The sequence below is a fragment of the Nelumbo lutea genome, chromosome 1, assembly GCF_056320005.1.
Source record: "Nelumbo lutea isolate HS-2025 chromosome 1, American lotus-T2T, whole genome shotgun sequence".
NCBI classification, from domain to species: Eukaryota; Viridiplantae; Streptophyta; class Magnoliopsida; order Proteales; family Nelumbonaceae; genus Nelumbo; species Nelumbo lutea.
The window spans coordinates 85,996,808-86,021,932 of NC_142684.1; the positions used below are offsets into that span (position 1 = coordinate 85,996,808).

Consider the following 25,125-nt stretch of genomic DNA (forward strand, 5'->3'; position numbering starts at 1 on the left):
AGCATTCTAACATGTATAAACACATATTTTGGTCCAAAAACAAGGCAAATATCTGCTTTAATGCTTTATATAGTATAGATATTTAGATATAGTATATATGTGCCCTATCAAAAAATATATGATATGCCAAAAAAAAGATATGATACATATATGTATGTACTTATTTAGGCAAGTTGGGTTGGGTTGGGCCAAGCTTGGCCACATTCCAAGCCCAACCCAAGTTAAAGTTAGGCTTGACTTTTCCAGCCCATGTCCATCCCACAACTTGAAAACTTAGGCCTAATCTGTGCAAAAGCATGGGTTAGGCCCACTCAAGTTCCACCCCTAGTTTTTGTGTCTATGGTTAGTATCTAAGGTTTTGGGTTTAGGTGGTTTTCGACAGGGTTTAAAATGTCGATGTTGATGGAAATGTTGCTTACCCAAATATAGGGCATATGTCGGTAATGTCGGATGGAAATATTGAATATTATGAAATATGTGGAAATATGCAATGATATCCTGTAAAATGATAGAAGAAACGTTAATACACCTTTCTAGACTATTATCTTGCATGGTATCATATAAATATTATGAAATATGTGGAAATATGCAATGATATCCTGTAAAATGATAAGATATGCAGTGATATCATATAAATAATACAAACCATTTAATATTTTTATTATTAATAAGATTATTTTATTTTATTCTAATAGTATTTAGTTTAAGTAATATATTTATTATTATATAAAATATCTCACTATTTTTGTTTTTTATGAATATTTTATGTCAAATATTAACTTTCTTATTATGATTTCATTTTTATTACTTTTATAACGAGGGTCTACAATATCACCACATAAACTATTTATTAAATCATATAAATTAGATAAACAATTTAATAATTTATAATTTTAAAAATATTTTATTCATGCATTTTATTTTATTTTAATAAGTAGTTAGTTCAATCAATTGTTTTTATGTATATTTTATATTTTATCTTAAACATTAATTTTCTTTTCTTTATTCATTTTTGTTGGCTTTTATAATGAGGGTCTACAATGTTGCTATCGACCTTCATATACTTGTGTAATAAGACTATAAGAATGTATTAAAGATTCTTTTTATTAGTTTTCTATTAGGAGCATGGTTCAAAATATCAATTGTGTATCGGGAGAGGCACATTGGTACTTAGATACAAGCGGAAATACCTTTTTTTAGTTTTTTTTTCAAAATTTGGTTTTTGAGAAGATATTTAAGCATGTTTTTTATTAAAAAAGAGTGGGGTCCTGAAATGCTTGTAAACAGGCGTATCGGACCCCCAAAGATACGATACGATACACCCAATATCAAAATTTTGAACCTTGATTAGGAGGTCTATAATATTCCAATAAACGATATTGCATTGTAACACACTTGTAGTTTTGTTTAAAGATTCCATTTATGGGCTTGCTTTTGTGGTGGTCTATAGACTAAGGAGCCGTTTGGCAAGTCTTTTTGAAAGATATTCTGGAAGCTTTGACAGTCAAAAGCTGTCGTGAGTTTTTGCATCAAGATCTTAACAGCTTGAAGACTGTTTGGTTAAGGCATGTCTTTCCATGCATCTTTCCGCACGGAGACAAGTTGAAAAAAACCGAAAAGCTCCATTTGGAGCTTCCTGAAAATAGCCCAAAACAGGCTTTGCGCATCTTTTCGACGCAATTTCTTTTGGCGGCTAGATCTCCTACGAACCAAACGGAAAAAGACCACAATGCAGTCTTCCGGGCTTCTAAATAGACGACAGATTGCGCAGAAAGACGCACCAAACAGGGCCTTAAATAGACCATCGTGTACTGTAGCATTTCTTTTATAACATAAACTTAAACATTTAGGCTTAAGGGTTCATTGGTCATTTGAACCCTCAACCTGAAATTTCGAAGACTCTACAAAGATGCAAAGATGCAGTGGCTTCCAAGTAGGGAATGGGGAAGTAAAGATTCCTCTTCTGTAATTTGTAGATGACGCTCTTTTTCTGTGACGCATCTTGGGAGAAAGTCTGGAATGTAAAGGCAATCCTAAGATGGTTCGAGGTGGTTTCAGGCTTACACATCAACATCCAAAAGAGTGAGATAATGGCAGTCGGGGAGGTGGCGAACCTGGTTTCTTGGGGGGGTGATTGGGGATGCAAAGTGGGTAAACTTCCTTCAAAATACATGGGTATGCCTTTGGGTGAAAGCTGTAAATCCAAAGCCATTTGGGAACCCATTATTGAGAAGGTTGATAGGAAACTGGCCTCTTGGAAAACCAAGTACTTGTCAAAAGGGGGGAAGTCACCTTAATTAAAAGTGTCTTCCCTCCCTGTCTACTATTTGTCTTTATTTCCAATTCCAGCTAAATAGGCTGCAGCTTTTGAAAAAAAAAAAAGATGAGAGATTTCCTGTGGAGGGGTTGGAAGGAGGATTCTAAGTGTCATTTGGTAAACTGGAAGAGAATCTTCTCATCCAGGGCAAAGGGAAGTTTTGGGATAAGATCAGTGAAAGATGTCAACTCAGCCTTGCTAGGGAAATGGCTATTTGAGATTCAACGAAGAAGATTAGTTGTGGCAAAGTATGGCTCTAGCAGCAGGGAGTGGGAGACAGAAGAGGCAAAGATCCCCTTATGAAGTGGGAAATGGTCACAGGGTGTTTTTTTGGAAGGATTATTGGTGCGAGGAGGTCCCTCTATCGACCCTATTTCCTGATCTGTTTGAGATGGGTGTAAATAAGGATGCTTCTGTGGCTGACTATATAGCGAGGCAAAATGGTTATGTTGCATGGAACACTCTGTTTAGGAGGAACTTGAATGACTGGGAGGTGGAGTCTTTGGTCAACTTGCTGCAGATTTTGTATGATGCCAAGATCCCGGGCTCAGGGGAGGACAAAAGGAAATGGTTGTTTGAGAAGTCGGGCTCTTTCTCAGAAAAGTCCTTTTTTAACTACCTTTAAGGGAGGAAACCTCTCACTTTCCGAGCAACGGACCTGGATCAGGCCTGTTCCATCAAAATTAGCTTTTTTTTTTTGGTCTGCAGTGCTGGATAAGATTCTAACTAAGGATAATGATATCTAGCTAGAAGAGGTTTAGAAGTGACAGATCTGGAATGCACATTCTGTAATGGAAATGTGGAAAGTACTAGCCATTTGTTACTGCATTGTGATTTCACTTACTGGGTTTTGGACAAAACTGCTAGAGCTTTTTGGAGTTAATTTATGTTTCCCAAAGGATGTGAAGGGTTCCTATTCCTAGAGGCTTGGTTCCTAGGAGGCCTCAGAAGGCTGGAAAAGTAGCTTGGAGTATCCTCCCCCCTGCTGTTTTCTGGGCAGTGTGGGGTGAAAGAAATATTAGAATTTTTGAAGGCAGAAATCAAAACAAGAGGTACTCAACAGGGTTATGGGAGTGGTGTTTTCGTGGCTGACAAATCATCCACTTTTTAAAAACAGGCAAACTTGTTCTTTTTTTTGAGCCTGATTTCCTTTTTATAAGAAGATCATAGTGTTTTTTTTTTTGGGAGGGGAGGGGGGTTGTTTTTGGAGGTCGGCTTTTCTGAGTTTTACTGTCTATTTTGCTGTTCAGTCTTTCATTGTACAGCATGGTTCAAAGTATCGATACGCCTCCGTGTATTGGCAGAGGCGTATCGGTACTTAGATACAAGCAGAAATAACTTTTTTTTTTGCAAAATTTGGTTTTTGGGAAGATATTTAAGCATATTTTTTATTAAAAAAGAGTGGGGTGCTGAAACACTTGTAAACAGGCGTATCGGACCCCCAAAGATACGATACGATACGCTTGATACGGGGCGTATCGTATTGAAATTTTGAACCTTGTTGTACAGGGGCCTTTTTGTATGCTGCCCTTTTGTTATTAATGAATTACTTTACCTTACAGTTGCCAAAAAAAAAAAGATGCAGTGTGACTGTGAGGATTTTAGGAATCTACAGATGAAGACGAAGAAATAGAAGAGGAAGATGAAGACAAGCATTCTCCTCAACCTCAAGTCCTCAAGTCCTCATCTTCTATTTTTTTTTTTCTTTTTTCCCCTTATTTTTCATGGTTTGTGATGTGGACGTGTATTGGGAGCAGCAGCAGCAGCAATGATCCGGTGTTCTCATCTTATCCAATTCGGCAGCAACAGTCTTATCTATTCAGCAGATTAGATTAGACTATCTTGTTATTTTTATCTTATTAAGTTAGATTATCTTATCTTATTAGATTAGGATTAAGAGAGATTATCTTAAGGAGCCACTATTATTGAATAAAGGCATCCAAAATTTTCCCCTTGTAATCTCCTTGTAATCTCTTTTTTAAGGAGCCACTATTATTGAATAAAGGCATCCAAAATTTCAGTCAAAGAGAAGAGTAAAGGAGAGTTAGGGTGATCTCTTGGACAAATCACCCCTTAGGTCGCCATGATAGGGTAAGCACGCAAAGGGAGGGGCAAGGGGAAACTGTAGAGAAGATGGGCCGAATGGCCCATAGGCTGTTACTGTATATTATCTTTATGTTCGTTCTCTATAATGGGCCTTATTCTGGGCCCATACTCTTTTATGTTCATCTTTTGTAATTTCTTGTCCAACTAAGGACCTCTCTTGTAATTACTAAAAGATTAACTTAATAAAAGTGTATTAGAGAGTTAGAGGGAGGTTAAGTTCGATCTCCTCATCCTCTAACCCCTCTTGCCGCAGCTCTCTCTTCTCTAATCCTCTCTTGTTAGTTTTCTTTGTTTCAAACACAGTCCCTACTTCTAGGACTGTTTTTCAACTTGGTATCAGAGCAGGCCATTGCTTGGCGTGCCCCTCATGTGGTTCTAGTTCAGCCAACTACATGAGGAGGTTTTAGGGCTGAGAGTTTACAGTCATCTGCCTGATTCTTGGAGGTCATTGGAGGGTTCCCAAGATTCTACACACTTGGAGAAGGGTTCGGTGACCAGGAAGAATCAGAGAACAAGTTGCTTTGCTTGATTTAAAATCAGAGAAAAGGGTTTTCGAAGTCATCCTAGAGGACAAGTGTTCGGCCTGGTTTATTGTTCAAACCAGAGACTCTCTTGCTGTAAGTCTTTGCTCAGTTGTTTATGGGTTAAATTTTCACTGTTCTGGACTGTTAAAAGGTCCGAAGTTTCCTTGGAAACAGTACAGCTATTCGGCTATCCTCTAGTCTGATTTAATCCAGAGACTTCTGGGTTGTTTTTTATTTCTTTTTTGGACTGTCAAGTAGCCGAAATACCTTTGGAATCACTACTGCTGAGACTACTTCATTCGGCCACTGTTGCTGGAATGCTCCTACTCAGAAATTTTTGGGTTGCTTTGGAGATCCTATTCGGCTGATTATTGGGTTGGGAAGTTGCTGAGACTGTTTTAAAACTAAGTGATACTAGTCTCATCTTCATTCCAAACCCTTCTTGAAGGCTGAAACAGTAAACAGTGGGTTGTTAAGTATTGCACACTGGGTGTCTTTTTTGAAGGCTCAAACAGTAAAGAAAGAACTACCACCGAACTCTGCATGATGGATTTCTCAAACTTTGAAAACAAGAATACTGCTGAATATGGGCAGATTTTGGGAACCCCAACCGATTCTATGCTGGCTGTAACTACAGTCATGTTTGATGGGACCAATTACTTAGCTTGGTCACAATTAGTGAAAATCCATATTTGTAGCAAAGGAAAATGGGGTTTTATTTCTGGGAGCAAGAAAGCTCCTTTAGAGGATGATCTATCTTATGAGAGATGGGTACAAGAAAACTACACTGTGATTGGGTGGCTTGTGAACTCAATGTAGCCACAGATCAGTCAACATTATCTGTGGATGAATTCGGCTAAAGAGATCCGGGATAGTGTTGCAGAGACTTATTCCCAGAAGTTGAATGTTGTTAGAGCTTACAAACTGAGAAGTGATGTGAAGAATCTAAGACAGGGGGAGAAGTCACTTGCAGCATACTTCTCAATCTTAAAATCTATATGGCAAGAGATTGATTTGATAGAGGCTGTGACTTGGGATACCCTTAAGGATGCTGAAACATTCAGGAAATTGGTTGAACGGAATAGGGTGTTTGAGTTCTTGACAGGGATGAATTCTGAATATGATATTACAAAGCAAAACATCTTGTCCAAGGAAGAAGTTTCATTGTCACAAGCATATACTCTGGTCAGCAGTGAAACAAGTAGAAGGCAAGTGCAGGTTCAAGGAGTTGGTATTAATGATCATTTTGCAAATATGGGAATTAAACCCAAAGGGGTTACAGAAGCTCACAGTGGCACAGGAAGGAAGGAAGTGGTGTGTGAATATTGTAAGAAGCCAAAACATTCAAAGGACAAGTGCTGGAAATTGCATCCCAATCTTGTACCTATCAGATTTCAAAAGAAGAATGATAGTAGAAAGACAGGAAGTGCACATGCAGCCACATGCACAGATACAGAGGTTGAATCTACCAGTGCATAGTTGGCAGCCATGAAAGCTGAATATGAAAAGTTTGGAAAGATGATCAGTCAGCTTGAAGGTGCATCTTCATCATCCATCCCTTCTGGAAGTTCAATCACCATTGCATTTGCTCACTCAGGTATAAGGGCTTCCGTTAACCATGCATCCACCTCAGGTAAACACAAAACCCCTTGGATCATAGACTCAGGTGCTTCTGATCACATGACCAATCTTTCCACTTTATTTGTTTCATATGATTTACTTCCTGGACGTGACAAAATCACCTTAGCTGATGGTTCTCTTGCTCCTATTTCCGGCAAGGGAACTGTCAAGGCTACAGACTCCTTACTCTTATCTTTCACTTTTCATGTGCCTAAATTAAATACCACATTGTTATCTGTAAGTAGCCTGACCAAATCATTGAATTGTTGTGTAACCTTTTTCCCTTCTCACTGTGTGTTTCAGGACCTGAAGTCCCAGAAGGTGATTGGGGAGTGGCCATGAAGCGAATGGAATATACTTGCTCGACACCCCTGGCCAATGCTTTGATCATCCCAAGAATGTTGTTTTTGGTTCTACTTTTTCAGAGTCTGTTAGTCAATTTATGTTGAGTCATTGTCGGTTGGGTCATTTACCTTTTTCTGCTTTAAGCCATTTGTTTCCAAAACTGTTTAAGGGAGTCAGTTTGTCCAGTCTCAATTGTGAGTCCTGTCAGTTGTCAAAGCATTGTAGAAAAAAATACCCTGTGAGAAATAAAAGATCCTCTTTTATTTTTCATATTGTGCACTCTGATGTGTGGGGGCCATACCATTTATCCTCTATGGGGGGTTACATATATTTTATCTTGTTTATTGATGATTTCTCTAGATTCACCTGGATATACTTAATGAAATCCCGGGATGAAGTCCCAAGACTTGTGAGGCAATTTCATGAGCTTGTTCTAACTCAATTTGGTACCAGAATTAAGGTTTTCAGATCTGACAATGCAAAAGAGTATTTTGAGAAGAGTTTATCCTTGTATCTTTCAGACATGGGGGTTATTCATCAAAGCTCCCGTGTTAGAACCCCTGAACAAAATGGAGTTACTGAGAGGAAAAATAGACATATTGTTGAAGTTGCAAGGAGCCTTTTGTTTGCCTCACATGTTCTCACAAGATTTTGGGGTGATGCTGTACTTACTGCTACCTATCTCATAAACCGTATGCCATCCAGGGTACTAGGGTTTAAATCCCCCTTCAGTCTTCTTCATCTAGACAAGGATCTCTTCCCAATTCCTCTTCGTGTGTTTGGCTGTACCTGCTATATTCACATTCCAAGTGTGCAAAGATACAAGTTTGAACTGAAAGCCCACAAATGTATCTTCCTTGGTTACTCCCCCACACAAATGGGTTATTGCTGTTTTGATCCAAAGACTGGCACCCGACATGTCTCTAAGTATGTTACTTTTAATGAACTTTCTCCTTTTTACGGTTCATCTCAGGATGGACATTATCCACAGGGGGAGAGTCTGTCACAAGTTTTTGCTCTTCCTCTTCCTGTCCTAGTTGAGTCTCTTGACAAACCTGCATCCTCACCAAGTGAGTCAAAGGAGGATCAATCACTTCATACCTCTTGTCCCAGGGACCTTATTTCTTTACCCCCTCGCCCTATCCATAACGGGTACTGCTTCAACTCCTTTGGAATCATTTTTTCCAGACCTTGATGTCCCCATTGCTATTAGGAAAGGGAAGCGAAAATGTACTGCACATTGCATTTCCAAACACCTTTTTTATGACATGCTTTCTCCTTCATACTTTGCCTATCTCTCTTCTGTTGCTTCTAACCCCATTCCTAGGTCTGTCTCAGAAGCTCTTGGGATTCCAGAATGGAGAGATGCTATGGAAACCGAAATGGATGCTCTACATGCAAATGGTACTTGGGAGGTAGTGGATTTGCCTGAAGGGAAGGATCCGGTTGGGTGCAAGTGGGTTTTCACCATTAAATACAGGGCTGATGGAACTATTGAGAGGTACAAGGCTAGGCTTGTTGCAAAAGGCTATACACAGAGATATGGGATTGACTACTTGGAGACTTTTGCCCCTGTTGCCAAGATGACATCTGTGAGGGTTCTTTTATCTCTGACAGTTCACTTTGATTGGCCTCTCTATCTGTTGGATGTAAAGAATGCATTTCTGAATGGTGACTTACATGAGGAAGTCTACATGTGTCTTCCCCCAGGGATGTATGGGAAAGATATGCAAGGAAAGGTATGTAGATTGAAGAAATCTCTTTATGGTCTTAAACAATCTCCTAGAGCCTGGTTTGAGAGATTTAGAGCTGCACTTGTTAAATTCGGCTATGTTCAGACACAGTCGGATCATACTCTGTTTGTGAAGAAAAGTAGATCTTTGGCAGTGTATCTCATTGTGTATGTTGATGACATTATAGTGACTGGTGATGATGCCTCAGGCATTTTGGCTCTTAAGTCTTTTCTCCGTACAGAATTTGAGATTAAGGATCTGGGGGAGTTGAGATACTTCCTTGGCATAGAAGTTGCCAGATCCAAGGATGGGAACCTTATTTCCCAAAGGAAATATGTTCTTGATTTATTATCTGAAACTGGAAAACTGGGTGCAAGACCAGCTGCAACTCCCATTGATGTGAGTCACAAACTTTCAGCTACAGATGGAACTTTGTTGGAAGACAAAGGGGTTTTTCAGAGACTTCTTGGGAAGCTTCTGTACCTGTGCATGACTAGACCAGATATTGCGTATGCTGTCAGTTGCATTAGCCAATTCATGCATGCTCCTAGAGATATTCATATGGCAGTAGCAGAACGGATTTTGTGCTATCTGAAAGGCTCTACAGGGAAATGAATCCTATTTACCAAGCATGACCACTTGAAACTTGAAGCCTATACTGATGTTGATTGGGCTGGAAATATGGATGACAGAAGATCTACTTCAGGATATTGCAGTCTGGTGGCTGGTAATGTTGTCTCTTGGAGGAGTAAGAAACAATCTGTTGTGGCCAGATTTTCTGCAGAAGCAGAGTATAGGGCCATGGCACATGGGGTCTTGGAATTGTTGTGGCTAAGGTCCTTAATGGAAGAACTTGGGATTGATCATGACAGACCCATGATGTTGTACTGTGATAATCAGGCTGCCATCAACATTGCTCACAACCCGGTACAACATGATCGAACCAAACATATTGAAGTTGATAGACATTTTATTCGAGAAAGAGTCTCCTCCAGAGAAGTGTGCCTTCCATTCGTTACCTCTGAAGGACAATTGGCAGACTTTCTTACCATAGGCATCTCCAAGGCAAGACTTCATCATGACACTGGCAAGCTGGGCATGATTGACATCTATGCTCAGCTTGAGGGGGAGTGTAGAGAAGATGGGCCGAATGGCCCATAGGCTGTTACTGTATATTATCTTTATGTTCATTTCTGTAATGGGCCTTATTCTGGGCCCATACTCTTTTATGTTCCTCTTTTGTAATTTCTTGTCCAACTAAGGACCTCTCTTGTAATTACTAAAAGATTAACTTAATAAAAGTGTATTAGAGAGTTAGAGGGAGGTTAAGTTCGATCTCCTCATCCTCTAACCCCTCTTGCCGCATCTCTCTCTTCTTCTCTAATCCTCTCTTGTTAGTTTTCTTTGTTTCAAACACAGTCCCTACTTCTAGGTTCAACTGAAACTAGAGGTTCTCCCCGTGGACCGACCCGTGACAAGATTCTACGCCCGGGTCCATAACATTTTGGTATCAGAGCAAGGCGTCATGGGTGATCTGGAGCAACTGCCGTCCAGGGTCCACGAACTCGAGCACCGGCTCATGGAGACCAGCTCAGAAGTACAGGAAATCAAGGACGAAGTCAGGGAGCTACGACGCCTGATGGAGTTATTCCTTTCTAGCAAAGAGAGGAACACAGAAGGGGTGACAGCCACTAGCGGCTGTCGACCAGATCTGCTAGAGTCTTTCGGCGAACAGCAGTTCGGCAACCAGGGGGCCGCAGTCATCCCCAAGTGCAGCAGGTTAGAATTCTCGCCGTACAACGGCAACGGAGATCCCTTGGGCTGGCTTTACCAGTGCGAGCAGTTTTTTCGAAATCAACGGACAGACGACCGGAATAAGGTAAGCCTAGCTGCCTTTCACTTAACAGAGGAAGCGCAACTCTGGTTCTATCTACTACCTTCTTAAATTTGGGCCCCCACTAACAAGCAACCCCTTAGGTGAATTGATTAACCTTAAACAAACCAACACGGTGGCAGAATACCAGTGCTAGTTCCAGACCATTCTCGCGAGGGCATCTTTAGTGCGACCGGACTAGCAGGTAGACTTGTTCACCGCTGGGTTAGCAGAACCCCTGCGGGTGGACGTGGAAATGCAGAATCCCCCCAACCTGGTTACAGCCATGAATATAGCTCATGCCTTCGAACGCAAACTACAACTCCGTCGCGGAACCTTCAGTACGGGGCGGCCTCCATCAGCATGGGCATCCCCGGAACCACTCGGAATGGCTCCATATTCAGCAGCCAGCCAAGAACGGAAGCCATAGACGAGCAACAGATTCATATCAGCATCCAGTGTGGGGAGCAGCGTCATTGCACCCCCTATTAAGCACTTGTCCAGGGCTGAGATGGCGGAACACAGGGCGAGGGGACAATGTTTTAATTGCGATGAACTCTACTCAGCAGGGCACAAGTGCAAGAGACTTTTCTGCCTCCTGGTGAAACAAGAGGAAGATGAGGATGAACCCTCTTTCATTGGAAGCCGATCTAGGAGGGCAAAGTCATTCCACCTATCCGGGATTCCTTTGATGGTGTTTCTTGACACCCATCCTGAATTTGAGCTTGAGGACAAGCTCGTAGTCCAAGAGGGGAGTAATGATGTGGACGCGTATTGGGAGCAGTAGCAACAATGATCCGGTGTTCTCATCCTATCCAATTCGACAACAATAGTCTTATCCATTTAGCATATTAGATTAGACTATCTTGTTATTCTTATCTTATTAAGTTAGATTATCTTATCTTATTAGATTAGGATTAAGAGAGACTTATCTTATTAGATTAGGATTAAGAGAGATTATCTTATCTTATTAGATTAGGATTAAGAGAGACTTATCTTATCTTATCAGTCTTATCTTATCAAGATAGAGTTGGAGGTCTGCCTATTCAGCAAGGAGTCTCCCTAAGAGCAGGACTCTTGTAATCTCCTATTTAAGGAGCCACTATTATTGAATAAAGGCATCCAAAATTTCAGTCAAAGAGAAGAGTAAATGTGAGTTAGGGTGATCTCTTGGACAAATCACCCCTTAGGTCGCCACGATAGGGTAAGCATTCAAAGGGAGGGGCAAGGGGAAACTAGAGGTTCTCCCCGTGGACCGACCCGTGACGAGATCCTACGCCCGGGCCCATAACAGTTTGAGAGGGAAATAGGGATAGTATTGCATACCTGAATCAAGATGAAACTTGAGAGTGTGATGAGAGCAATTTCTTTAGAGTTTTAGATGTCTAGTGCCTTGTGTCTTGTTCGAAGAAGGTATTTCAATGCAAGACCGAGGATAGAAGCCACTCTTGTGCCTATTCGAGCTTGAAGTTATAGTTCCTTTTTTTGACGAGTATAGTGAAATTTTATTAATTCAGAAATTGATTTAGAATTGTAATTTCGTACATCCCATGGAGAGGCGCGAGCTGCAGCCCCTCCTAGAAGCTTACAAAGGTAAACTAGGAATAAATTACAGAAATCACAGCTGAGCCCAAAACAGTTCTTCCCTATTTACCCCTTGCTTGGCTAGCACATCAGCCAAAGCATTTGATGATCTCCCCACCCATTGTAAAGAAAGCAACATATTCCTTGTCATCCAATTAAATTTCTTAACTTCATTATTGTAGCACCATATAACATCCTTAGGGTTTTTCAACCAGCCCCACCACCACCATGGAATCCCCTTCAATTATCAAATGCTTTACCCCAATTGGTTTGCAAATTGCACCCCTTGTACAACAGCTAATACTCTATCTTATTAAAATCTCCGAATCCTAAAGGGCCCGAGTAAAGTAGAACAATCTCTCCAATCTTGTTCCTTGGAACACCCCCATTCTAGATAACCCTGGGTTACCCAAGATACTTCCATCAAAGTTCATCTTCAGTGAACCTTCAGACGGAGGAGACCACCTTGTAACTATCTTGTTCTTAAAGGAAGAACACCTCGCTACTACTGACCAGTTTCTCCAAAAGTCATTATATGAGAGTTGATGAAAATTTTCCCAAGTCTTCAGCCAAAGTATTGCCCAATTCAACAAACATTCTTTCGGTTCCTGGCTTCTCCTTTCCTTCTCTTGAAAGATTCTAGCATTCCTTTCTTTTCATAATGTCCAAATCAGGGCTGCTTGAGCACATCTCTACGTAATTCTCCCTCTTTTTATAGGCCAAGAGAAAGTAGAATGGTCAAAGATCATGCGATCTACTGGTAAGCTCCAACTACTCCCAAACAACAAGAGTAACCAAGTCCATAAGTCTGTAGAAAATGGACAAGGTATTAGTAGATGGTAACGATCCTCCCCATGAGCTCTACAGAGGGCGCACCAATTGGGAGAAATACAAAGGAAACATCTTTTCTTTTGTAAGTTACCTAGTGTGTTTACTTTCCCATTGTACACTTCCCAATAAAAAGCCATAATCTTTGGGAGAATTGGCTTGCACCAAACTTCCTTTGATGGAAAAAACTGTTGGACAAAAGATTGAGAGATGGACTTGAAGTAAGAAGAAGCACAAGTAAAGGTCCCTTTGGGCCTAGGAGTCCACACCCTTTTGTTTGGCTTAGAGGGATCCATGCAAACCCGAAGGCAACAAAGCAAGTCAAAGAGGGATTCAATTTCATTATCCCTTAATCCCTACGAAACCTGAAATCCCAATTAGGAACCATAGGTGTTCCCGATGATGAGACAAATTTTGAAACCACCTCTTTCTTATACAATGAAATAGAAAATAAGAAAAGGAAAAGGTCCTGTAGAGGTGTGTTTCCTACCCAGATGTCCTTACAAAATTGGACAACATTGCCAGGACAAACTTCATACCTGACAAACTTGAGAAATTGAGGAAGGGTGTTGTGAATGGCCTTCCAAGGTGCTACGAAGTTAGCCTGCCTTGATACACCGGCAACCCAACCATTCTCTGAACTCCCATGAATGCTTCCCACCACTTCATGCCAAAGCTTCTCACTTTCCAATTACCATCTCCACAACCATTTCCCCAACAGAGATTCATTTTTTTCAACCACCTTCCTATTCCCAAACCCCCTCTTCTTTACTTATACAAACAATTTCCCATTTAATCAAATGGTTATTTTTTCCTTGTCCCATCTTCCACAGGAAATCTCTCATCAACTTCTCCAACTTCCTAGCTTCCCTAAATGGTATCTTACAAATAGATAAGAAGTAAGTGGGTAAGTTAGCCAATGTAGCTCTTATTAAGGTGATTCTCCCTCCCAAAGAGATGTAGTTCTTCTTTCACGAAGCTAATCTCTTCTCAAACTTTTCTAGCATTGGGTTCCAAAGTCTGTTCTCCTTAGGATTTGCCCCTAATGGAAGCCTCAAGTAGGACATAGGCCAAGAAGATATAGAACACTCAAGACACTCTGCAATAGCCTTAACCTCTCCATCCTCCAAGATAAGACCCGCTATGTGACTCTTTTCCAAATTTATTTTCAGATTAGATATTCTTTCAAAACCTTTGATTGACTCCTTTAGGTTTTCTTCCTTCTCGCTAATACCTTCTTCACAAAAAATCAGTAGGTCATCTGCAAACTGAAGGTGGGTGATTGGGATCTAGTTTCTCCCTACTCTTCAACCCCTAATGGTATCTTCTCTGTTTTCGTTAGTAATGGTTCTACTAATCACATCGACTACCAAAGCAAATAGGAAAGGAGAGAGTGGGTCCCCTTGCTTGACGCCTCTGCAAATTGAAATTAACCAATATAGGGTAGTGACAAGTACTAATACACCAAAGCATCCAACTACACCGCTTGTCCCCAAATCCACAGTTCCTCATCACCTTTGATAAAAACTCCCAATGCACCAAGTCATAGGCCTTTTCAAGATCGAATTTACAAATGAAACCTCTTTGCCTAGACCTTTTCATTTCTTCCACACATTCATTCGCAATTAGAATTTTATTTGTTATTTGTCACCCTTGAATGAAAGCCACTTGGGTTTGACTTCGGCTGATGATAGATGGGAGAGCTTCTTTGATCCTCAAAGAGAGCATTTTAGCCAGGATTTTATAGATGCTTGTCACTAAACTAATAGGCTTAAAATCTTTCGGGTGGTTGGCATCAATCTTCCTAGGGATTAAGGCCAAGAATGTGGCATTGACTCTAGTGCTTATTATGTGGTTCTCTACAAATTCCTTAAAAACTTCAACCAAATCTTATTTTAGCACCTCTAAACAATCTTGATAAAAAAGCCATTGTAAAGCCATCTAGACCTGGAGCCTTGGATCTATCCATTAGAAAGACAACTTGCTTAATCTCTTCTTCCTCAAAATTCCTTTCCAACCACCTTGCCTTTTTATCATCCAGTTTTGGTCATTCCACCCCTTCCACAAACTTTCTGCCTATGTCATCTTGATTGGTAATAACCTCCTCATCTATCTCTAACTTGGTCACAAAATTCGTTCTTCATCTCCCATTGGCCAAGTCATGAAAGAATCTAGTGTTCCCGTCACCTTCATCTCCCATTGGTACAAGTAGAGATACAATGCAGAGTGGGTTTAATAGGAGGAAGGTGATAGTCCAATGTTAGACAGTTTTGTATGCCCTTAGCTTCAATCTGATTTGATGTACTTTTGTTATTTAGTGGAAATAAATAAAGTGCATGTTTGATTCATGTTGTTTGGTTTAATTCTGTGTAAAACCCTAAAACTGGACATTTGTAGAGACTCATGTTAGTTTTAAATGTTCACAGCCGTTGGATGGCCTGTCTCAGCCATCAGGGTAAGACCCGAGGCACATGCAGTATGGGATTACTTGAATCCTTGAACCGGACCAGATTTTCAGTATTGCCCTGGACCTTGGAGATAGATGGGAAAAACTGGAAAGTTACACCTGACCCCTAGACTCGATTATGACATTTCACTAGGTGTTGGATCAGGCTGCCTTTGATATGCCATTCAGTGAGATCCTTAGCGGGGATCAAAACCTGGGTATGTTGGGGCATTTTGAGAATTCATCTGAGTGGGTGATCATAGTGACAGAATCAGCCACTTTGTCGGACAAAGGGTAATGATCGGGAATGCACTCTCTCTGATGGAAACCAAACTGCCGGCAGTTGATTTCAATCGTTGGAATTTTGTTTTGCAAAATTAATATATTTATTTATATATATATGTACGGTTTCAAATTGTTTGCAAATGGTTTTAATTCCCGGGATCCATGTGAGAGGAGAGTGCGGCACTGTTCCTTGCAGCCGAGGGAGAGGTCCTCTCTTGTCGGGCAGTGCTTGATCATTAAGGGCTGAGAGGTTAAGTGTAAGACCATTGAGGATAATACCTGATGGGCTAATCTTGCACCTGCCCACAGTCCCTGGGTTTTTATAAGATGGCTTGGCCCAGGGACCACTTAATGTAAGTGTTGGGCCCAAAGGGTCCATATGATGGACTCAAGGGGTTCATTGAGTTTTTCAGTGAATTCGGCTGGGCCTTGTTTTAGAGGCTAGGCCGAACCCATGTGGCTGGTGTGTAGATCAATGCTTGGGTCCCACGCCATACAAAGAAGCCCAACTGGGCAGCAGATTGGAAAGTAATTAGACACTGAACACTTAATGGGCCAAAAGCCCATTTCGAGGTGGGCTGATATGATCACCCATCCATGGGGCGAATTTGAGATTAAAGTTAGTAAAAGGATTGGGCCTTTAGCCTTATCCACTCTTAGAGACCAAATTCAAATTAGATTTGAATCTGGTATCCTCCTGATAAGATCAGGAGTAAGCTAACTTTATCTGCAGAAAGGATTAAGATTATCCCCTATCCAAATACTGATTTGGATTGGGATAACTCATAAAAAGGAGGTTTCTTAATCAAGAAGAAAGGAAATTTCGAACCACCTTGAAGAGGTAGAGGATATCTCCTGCGAATTGAGAGAGGATCTAATTCATACTCTCCAGAAAAACAGAAATAGCAGTTCAGCCTTTTTCGTTTTGGAGATCTCCTCCTGCCGCCGCCATCTGTCATTGCAAGATTAGATCTTTGCAGAAAAGAAAGTCAAGAAATCTGTTCTTCAGTGTTTAGTACTTCCAGAGGATTCTTGTGAAGGATCCAGTGTGTAGGACGCACCCTGCTGGTTCTGTTCCATTCACAGCTGTGTCATCTTCAGCAGGAACGGATCTTGGAGCATTCTTTGGGCGTGAACACCAACTTTGGGAGATACTGCTTCTCCGGATTAGCTATATTCCTCCCATTTATCTTTTGGTACAGATCTGGTTTGATTATGGTTCAAGTAGGATCCTTGAATATTGTCTTCTAAATTCAGGGAATATGATTCCCAGTTGAGAGAAGGTAGGAAATTTTTGAAATTCGCCCACCCATTCCGCAACCTTTATGGCGTCCATTAGATGGATCCTACCATTCTTTCATCCAAATCTTTTATCTTTGAAGAAGGATTAAGAAGGTAGAAAGATTGGGGTGGGGGCTAAAAAGGCAAAAAGAAAGAACAAGAAAAAGCAGTAGTAGAAAGGGGTGGGAGAGGGGCAAAGAAATGATCCAATAAAAGAGGAGATAGAGACACTGAAAAGAAAAAAAGACGATGAGTGAGGTGGAGAGGCTGAGATGTGGAGTTGACTATGAAAAAGGAGGTACAAGGAGAAAGGAAAGAAAAATGGATTAGTTTAAGATAACCTTAGGGTCTTGACTTATGTTGTTTCCTATGAAGATAACCAGTTGGAATGTAAGGGGTTTGGGAAGTCAAAAGAAAAAGAAGGGTGATTAGTGAAGTTTTTAGGGAAAGAGAAACCCGATATTGTTTTAATTCAAGAAACAAAACTAGCAAAGGTGGATAGAAGATGGGTGAGGAGTATGTGATCAGCCAAAGGATTAAGTTGGGATTTTGCACAGTCATGGGGAGCTTAGGGGGGCATTATAACAATTTAGAAGAATGAGGAGATGGAATGTATTGAAGAATTGGTTGGCAACTTTATTGTCATAGTGAAGTTAACTAGGAAAGAGGATGGGTTAGAATGGGCATTAAGGGGCCTATGGAGTTTTGGGAGGCACTAACAGCCATAAGGGGTTTATGGAGTGGTCCTTGGTGTTTGGGGGGTGATTTTAATGTCATTAGATTTGTGAATGAAGCAACCAACCCTAGCTAGAGTATGCTTGGAGGGGAATGGTAGTAAGGGCTCTTCTTAGACCAATCTTTGATCATTGTTCAATTAGGCTCACACAAGAAAAAATAGAAGGGCCTTGTCCTTTTCGGTTTGAGAACATATGGCTACTTCATCCCGAGTTTATAAAGAAAGTACAACTATGGTGGGAAGAAGATCAGGTGGAGTTCAAGTGGAATGGCTATGGATTCTATAAAAAGCTACAAGCTTTGAAAGCTAGGATCAAAGAGTAGAACACAGAGGAGTTTGAAAGAGTGAAAGAAAGAATAGAATGGATTACTAAAAGGATTCAAGAAATTCAGTAATAACACTTTGGAGAGGTTGGATGGAATGGAGACAAGTATTTATCAAAAGAAAAAAGTTGGAGACAAAAGTCTAGATGTAAATGGATAAAGGAGGGAGATGGAAACATAGTTTTCAAGGCGCCAAGGCGATAGGTGACCACAGGGCGCCTAGGCTTGGAATTTTAAACTGTTAATTTTCTTGAGTATTTACTTTATCTATGCTTTTCTAAGCTATTTTATTGGTTTTGTGTGCTAACTAGCAAGCTGTACACCAACTATTAACTCTATAAATCATTCAAATGAATATAAATTTCATATAACTAGCAAGCATGTACACTAACTATTAATTGGAAAAAAAAAGTGCAGGAACTAGGAAGGGAGGAGAGGAGTATAGGGGCGAAAGAAGAAGATGAAGAAAAATGGGGGATTAGGGGCAGGGAGGAGTATAGGCCCCTGTTTTTTTTTCTTAAAGGGATTGTAACTATCGGAGAGGAGTATAGGGGCGGAGCCCCTGTTTTTTCGAAAAAAAAAAAGCAAAAAATGACTGAAGTTGGGCTGGAAGAACTTACCTGTTGAAGCTGAGGTGTGATGGAGTTGGGCTGGCATGAAGTCTTCGGTTCTCCTTCCTCTCCAATCAAACCGAAAAAAAACCCTTAGGTTACGAATAAATAAAAGAAAATGGCTTTGTATTGTTGTCTTAATAATAAAATGATAGCATGTAACCGGTTTTATTTTAAAAGAATAAAACATCTAAGAAAATATCAAAATAATAAATTAAAAATTAGATGTATGTAGGCGCCCGCTTAAGTCTTTGAGCGAGCACCTAGTATACAAAATCCGGGGCATTTGGGCGAGGCGACCATGGAAAACTGCTTAGTCACCTAGGCGTCGCCTTGACAACTATGGATGGAAATACCAAATTCTTTCATACCTTGGCAAATGGAAGAAAGAGTAAGAACACTTTGGAGAGGTTGGATGGAATGGAGAAGTGCTTACAAGGGAGGAAGAGATAGCAAGAGCTTTTATGGATAATTTTAAAACCATTTATGACAGCCCAAGTAGAATGAGAGAGGACATTTTTTATTTTGAGTGGCAAACAGGGAGTAGAGAACTAATGGAAGAATTAGAAAGAAATTTTGAGATTAGGAAGTGAAAGATGTTTTTTCAATGGAAAGATCTAAAACCCCGGGTCTAGATGGTTTCACGATGGCCTTTTACCAAGATTGTTGGGAAATCATAATTGGTGACTTAATGGAGGTGTTTCTAGAATTCTTTGAGAGAGGTAGGATTAACTTGGGTGCCAACGCTACATTTATAGCTTTGATTCCCAAAAGGTGGATGTAGGACACCCAAAGGATTTTAAACCCATTAGTTTGGTGGGCAGCATGTATAAGATCATCTCTAAGGTGTTAGCATTGAGAATTAAAAAGGTACTTCCTTACCTGATTTCTCCAAAGCAGGGAGCATTTGTGTTTGGGGGACAAATCACTGGTCACTTCCTTATTGCCAATGAGTGTGTCGATTATAGAAAAAGAAAAGGAGAAAAGGGGCTGATTTGCAAACTTGTCTTGGAAAAGGCTTATGACTTGGTAGACTGGGGTGTTTTTATGGAAGTTTTGAGAAATAGAGGTTTTGGAAAAAGGTGGTGTAGATGGGTCAAAGGTTGTGTGTCTTCGTGCCACCACTCTATTTTGGTGAATGGGGTAGCCATGGATTTTTTCCCCGCAAAGAGAGGTTTGAGACCAAGAGACTCACTCTCCCCTTCTTTTTCACCTTAGTAGTGGATGTGTTGAGTGTTATGATCTCTATAGCTGACTCCAGAAATCTCATCAGTGGGTTGAGAGTAGGGAGGCAAGAAGTAGTTGCCAATCTAAAATTGTTAGTAGAAGGTTTTGAAAAGGTCTCTAATTTGAGAGTAAATTGGAGTAGAAGTTGTGTGGCTGGGATTAATAGGCTAGATGAGCAAGTGCCTTCCTTGGCTAGGACTTTAGGTTATGGGACAACCGAGTGGCCTTTAAAGTACTTAGGGCTATCTCTGGAAGGAAACCCAAAGTCAGAAAGCTTTTGGTACCCAGTCTTGGAAAGACTCATAAAGAGACTAGTAGGGTAGAAGAGGAATTACATCTCATTAGGGGGTAGAATCATTTTATTAAGTCAACACTAGCAAACTTGCCAATGTACTTGTCTACCTTCAAAGTACCTATTAAGGTTGCAAATTAAATGGAAAAAGTAATGAGAGATTTTCTTTGGGAACATGGGGATTCAAAAAAGGATAATCTAGTGAAGTGGGAAGTGGTCTTTAGGACAAAAGACAAAGGGGGATTAGGAATTGGAAATGTCCAATTAAGAAACACAACACTGTTAGAGAAGTGGTTATGGAGATTTCCAAAGGAGCAAGAAAGTTTATGGCATAGAGTGATAGAAAACATACATGGATTGGCAACTAATGGATGGGATGCTGGTCTCGACCCTAGGGCTTCTCGTTCCTCCCAGTGGAAAGACATCGTTGGTATCTTGCCCGCCTTTCTCATTTATTCAGGTATGATGCTTGCATGGGTAATAAGGTTCTTTTTTGGGAGGACACATGGATTGGGGGACCATCTTCTTAAGGATAAGTTTCTGACCCTCTACTCCCTTTCTTTGAACAAATTTAAAATCATCTCTACCTTTCATGTCTCTGGAGAGTTGTGGGATTTGGGTTTCAGGAGATGGTTGAGGGATTTAGAAATAGGGTTGGCAGATGAACATTTCTCTCTTCTAAACTTAGTGTTTTTGGACCAATCTTGTCTTGATAGTAGAATTTGGTTAGAAGATTCCTCTGGTTGCTTTTTGTGCTCTTCTTTCTTCAATGCTTTAATGCACTCTTCCAATTTGGTTTACACTTTGCTGTAAAAGAAGTGTGGTGTGCTCCTGTACCCCCAAAGGCCTCACCTTTTGTCGGGAAGTGGTTCTCCAAAAAATAAACACCTCGGATATGCTTAAGAGAAAACGACCAAATTGGTGTTTATCCCCTCATGTTTGTAGCCTTTGCTTGAAGAGTGGTGAGACGGTAAATCATCTACTAGTCCCATGTCCTTTTGTTACTCTTATTTGGGATTGGTTCTCCTCTCTCTTTGGGTGCAGGTGGATTCCTCCTATAAGCGTGGTGGATCTTTTTGAATTTAGCCTTTTCCGTCAACCAAAGATAAGAGAAGGGTGATGTTGAGAACAACGAGGGCAGCAGTTATTTGGACAGTGTGGGAAGAGTGAAAAAACATAATCTTTCGAGGGCAAGAAAAAACTACACATGAACTCATAGAAGGGATCACAATCAAGGTTGTACATTGGCTGAAATTGTTGGGGGTGTCTTTGGAGATGGGGAAGGAAGAGTCCTGGCCCTGTTTTCTGGCCCAATAGGTTTGGGGGATTCTCTTAGAGCAGAAGTTTTGGCACTAGTACAGAGGCTCAAACTGGCTAAACAACTGGGCTTTCAACAATTGGAAGTGGAGGGAGATTCAAAGTTGGTAATAAGCTGGATGCAAACAAACAATTTGGCACCTGGTCCCTTAGACAACCTATAATGGAAATTATGCACCTGACATGGGAGCTTGAAGTCTGCTTTAAATGGGCTAGGAGATCAGCCAATGCAATAGCCGATACTTTGTCAAAGCAAGGAGTTAGCAGGGAAAACCTTTTCTGGGCATGTTTGTAATTTACTTTTATGTTGAAGGGTCACCTTGATTATGAAGGTGACAGTTGTACTAAGTCTCCTTAAGGATTAATGAAAGTTAACGTTTCCTATCAAAAAAGAAAAAAAGTGTACTCTCACATCCATGCCTTGTGTCACACATTTAAACTTCTTTTTTTACTGTTATATTTATACAGCCTGACTTCTTCCTTTTGTAGCTAACCCACCACCAGCTTTGAATTTCCATCTATAACCAACTTACTAATGTGCATATTGTTTGGCTCTTTACAGCCTTTCCATCATGGCCAAAACCTCAGCCCTCAAAGAATCCCCTACACCTATTGGCACTGAAAACAGACCAATAATATTTCCCTCCTCATTCCTGAAATCACCGCCAATTCCTCAAGGACCCGGATTGCTTGTTCTACTCCCCATCAAAATTTAGCTTAGTGAAGCCCTGGGGTGGTGGGGACCAAATGGGAGTACAGCACTTGTAACAGTCTTATGTCGATCTGAACAAGCCACTTCTTTCCAATTTCTCATAATTCCATTGAAAAACCAGCCAACAACTAAGTATTTAACCCACTGAACCACCATAACAGTGATAGTCTTAACTAACTAGTTGATGCTTTGATAACATTGCTTGTATCTCCTCTTTGCTCATTTATTAATAAAACTTATTTTGTGTTTTCCAAAACAAAGTTGTCTAGTTTCAGAATGAACACTCAAGACCACCCTCATCACATCATCCTTAGAAATCATGGCATCCCCCTCCTCCCAAACAGATCAAAGCAAGGTTGCTTTTATACCACATTAGTGGGAGATGAGGAAAGGGACCTCTCAAATTGCAGAAGAATCTCATCTGGAGGAGATGAATTGGCATCAAATAGGGCAATGACAATAAATACCTGATTCAAAACAGTAGATCATAAAAATGATAATGGCCAAGTTGATATTTTGCAATGGCACATCGCAGGTTATTAGTCTTGAGCTTCAAGTGCATCCCTTCCCTGCCAAAAAAGCTCTTATTTTGGGAGAGTTAAGACCAAGTCAGATTTCCTGTACGGGAAGTATCAGGGAAGATGATTTCATTGGGATTAAGGGCTTTAAAGAGAGAGGACCATCTTTAGCACACATTGGGAGCTAATTTTCATTAGACTCCAAGATCTGCAGACTCACTTGCTGATTCTCTAGCTCATGGAGGAGTCAATAGGCAGGCAATGGAATGGGGCCTTTGCGCTGAAAAATGTATTTGGGTCAAGGAGCTACACCTTTTGTAATACATGGTGAATAAAGACTATATATTGTTTCAGTTTATATTTGCATCTATAAAACTTATCCAGTTAGGTTTTCCATGGCAGTTGAAGGTGAGGGTGGACCTTGGCGCAATGGTTGGTTTGCTCCATTGTGACCTGGGTGACCAGGGTTCAAATCTTGGAATAGCCTCTATGTATGTGAAGGGGTAAGGCTGTGTACATCTGTTCTTTCCCAGACCTCACATTGGTGGGAGCCTTGTGTACTGGTTTGCCCTTTTATAATAGTTGAAGACCAAATAAAGTTATGTTTAACTTAATTAGAAATAGTAAAAATATTGCATCAAAAGGCCATTACCCAATGTTGGTCCCAGCTATCTGGGATCTTGGGAGGAGTGGAAGTCGAAGTCGGAATCTCACAAATGCCAGCTATCTGGGGTCTTGGGAGGGGTAAAACTCAAACACGTGTTCTCACACTTGCCAGCTTAGAATTTTGCTATTATACCAAGCAATGACCCTTTAATGAAGCATGCACACACACACACACACACACACACACACACGCACACACACATTCTCTAAACAGTTGAAAATTTAGAAAGGTAGAAGGCATAGCTGCCTTGAAGGAAAGTGAGGTCTTTAATGGTAGAGAAAGCTTTGCAGGTGATCTTTCTAATACAGTTATTGCTCCTTATATGAGGGGTGCTGGCAATCAAGAAGTACTGGATGTGGGCAACATCTTGGTGGTTCTCTGATTATCGTCATAGATCTGGTTTTGCTGTTGAGGATAGGCTGGGGTTACGGTTCTAAGGTGGGGAAAGGAACAAAGAGATTGCTTTTGAGCATGCACATATACATATATGTGTGAGTTTTTTTCTCGAGTTGCATCAGTTGCAGAGCCCACCTTTATTTTGAACGAGAAATCTATGCTTCTGGAAACATGATGAAAGCTGTGGTCAGTCAACCCCGGCCCGCCCGAACGGTCAATCTACTTGCTGGACTAGCTTGATGCTTAAATGTCACTAGCATAGCTCTAAACCACAGAATGCACCTTGTTTTTTATATAAAAAATCCTAGTCTGAGTGTTCAAGGAATATATGGAAGTAGTGAATAATTGCTCATTTTGTTTAACCATCCATCATTTTTCATCTTTTATAAGAGAATATTAGATCTTTTCTGACCACATATGCATGTATTATGGTGTTGCTCCATTGTTATTAACTGCAGTACTCTCTGACAGGAAAATGATGTTATTTTGCAGGTTTAAAAATGGAACTAGGTGTAGAAAACTAGAGTAGAGAGGCTGCAGCTTCAATTCCACTGACAAACGTTCTTAGTGTGAAATCCGCAGAGGTGGGTTCCATCTTTGTTTCTATCAACTTCATGGATGGAAAAAATGTAATCATGTCTTCATCTCGGCCCACCTTCCCTGTACTTGTCATGTAACGGATTTTTGAATGCTTCCCTTCATGTCTAACACTAGTCTGAACACGTTGTAAATAATTTTCAATAGAAGCCTTTGCTTTTAGGATCGTCTTCCTCCTCTTCTATAAGGAAATAATCTGCTGTTCTTGCTGAAAACCTGTCAGCTGTAGACTGTAGCCAACAGTCATGAGAGTATGATGATCTAAGGCTGTGTTTGATTGAAAGAAAAGGTAGGGTAAGGAAGGAAACTTAATGAAACCTGTACAAACCTTGTATTAGGTTTCCTTGCTTTTCCCTTCCTTTTCCTATCTTTTTCTTTCAAATCAAACACAGCCAATCCAATAATTCCATCATTTATACTGTTATTTGGGTATATTTGTCTTTTCATGCTTATGCTAGTGCTTCCCTGATCCCTCTCTAGGCATGTGACCTTATTAATGATGGCAGAGCGGAATGACGAAACAGGATATCATGTAAATGGTAATTGGGACAAGGCTTAGATATAATTTGGATATATGTCTCTGTGCTCATGCTAGTGCGGCCCTTGCCCCTCGGAAGGGACGTTCTACATTTTATTAATGATGATAGAAAGGAATGGCAAAACAGTATTCATGTGACCACCTCATATAGACCGGATCTGCTCCTCACATATACGCGCTTTACACGCACATTAAAGAAAACCAACAAATTCAGGACTCCAGTCTTCCTGGTATCTCTTCCTACTCGAT

General features: G+C 40.6%; 1 protein-coding gene across 4 annotated transcripts in view; it reads left to right on the forward strand.

The window, feature by feature from the left end:
* Window positions 1–24,500, forward strand: part of LOC148875876 (callose synthase 12-like) — a 37,717-nt gene extending 13,217 nt beyond the window's left edge. For all 4 annotated transcript variants that reach the window (XM_088965565.1, XM_088965566.1, XM_088965567.1 and 1 more), the window contains one exon: window positions 24,234–24,500. The gene's annotated coding sequence lies outside the window, so the exon portion shown is untranslated. The remainder of the gene's footprint in view (window positions 1–24,233) is intronic.
* Window positions 24,501–25,125: the final 625 nt, after the last annotated feature.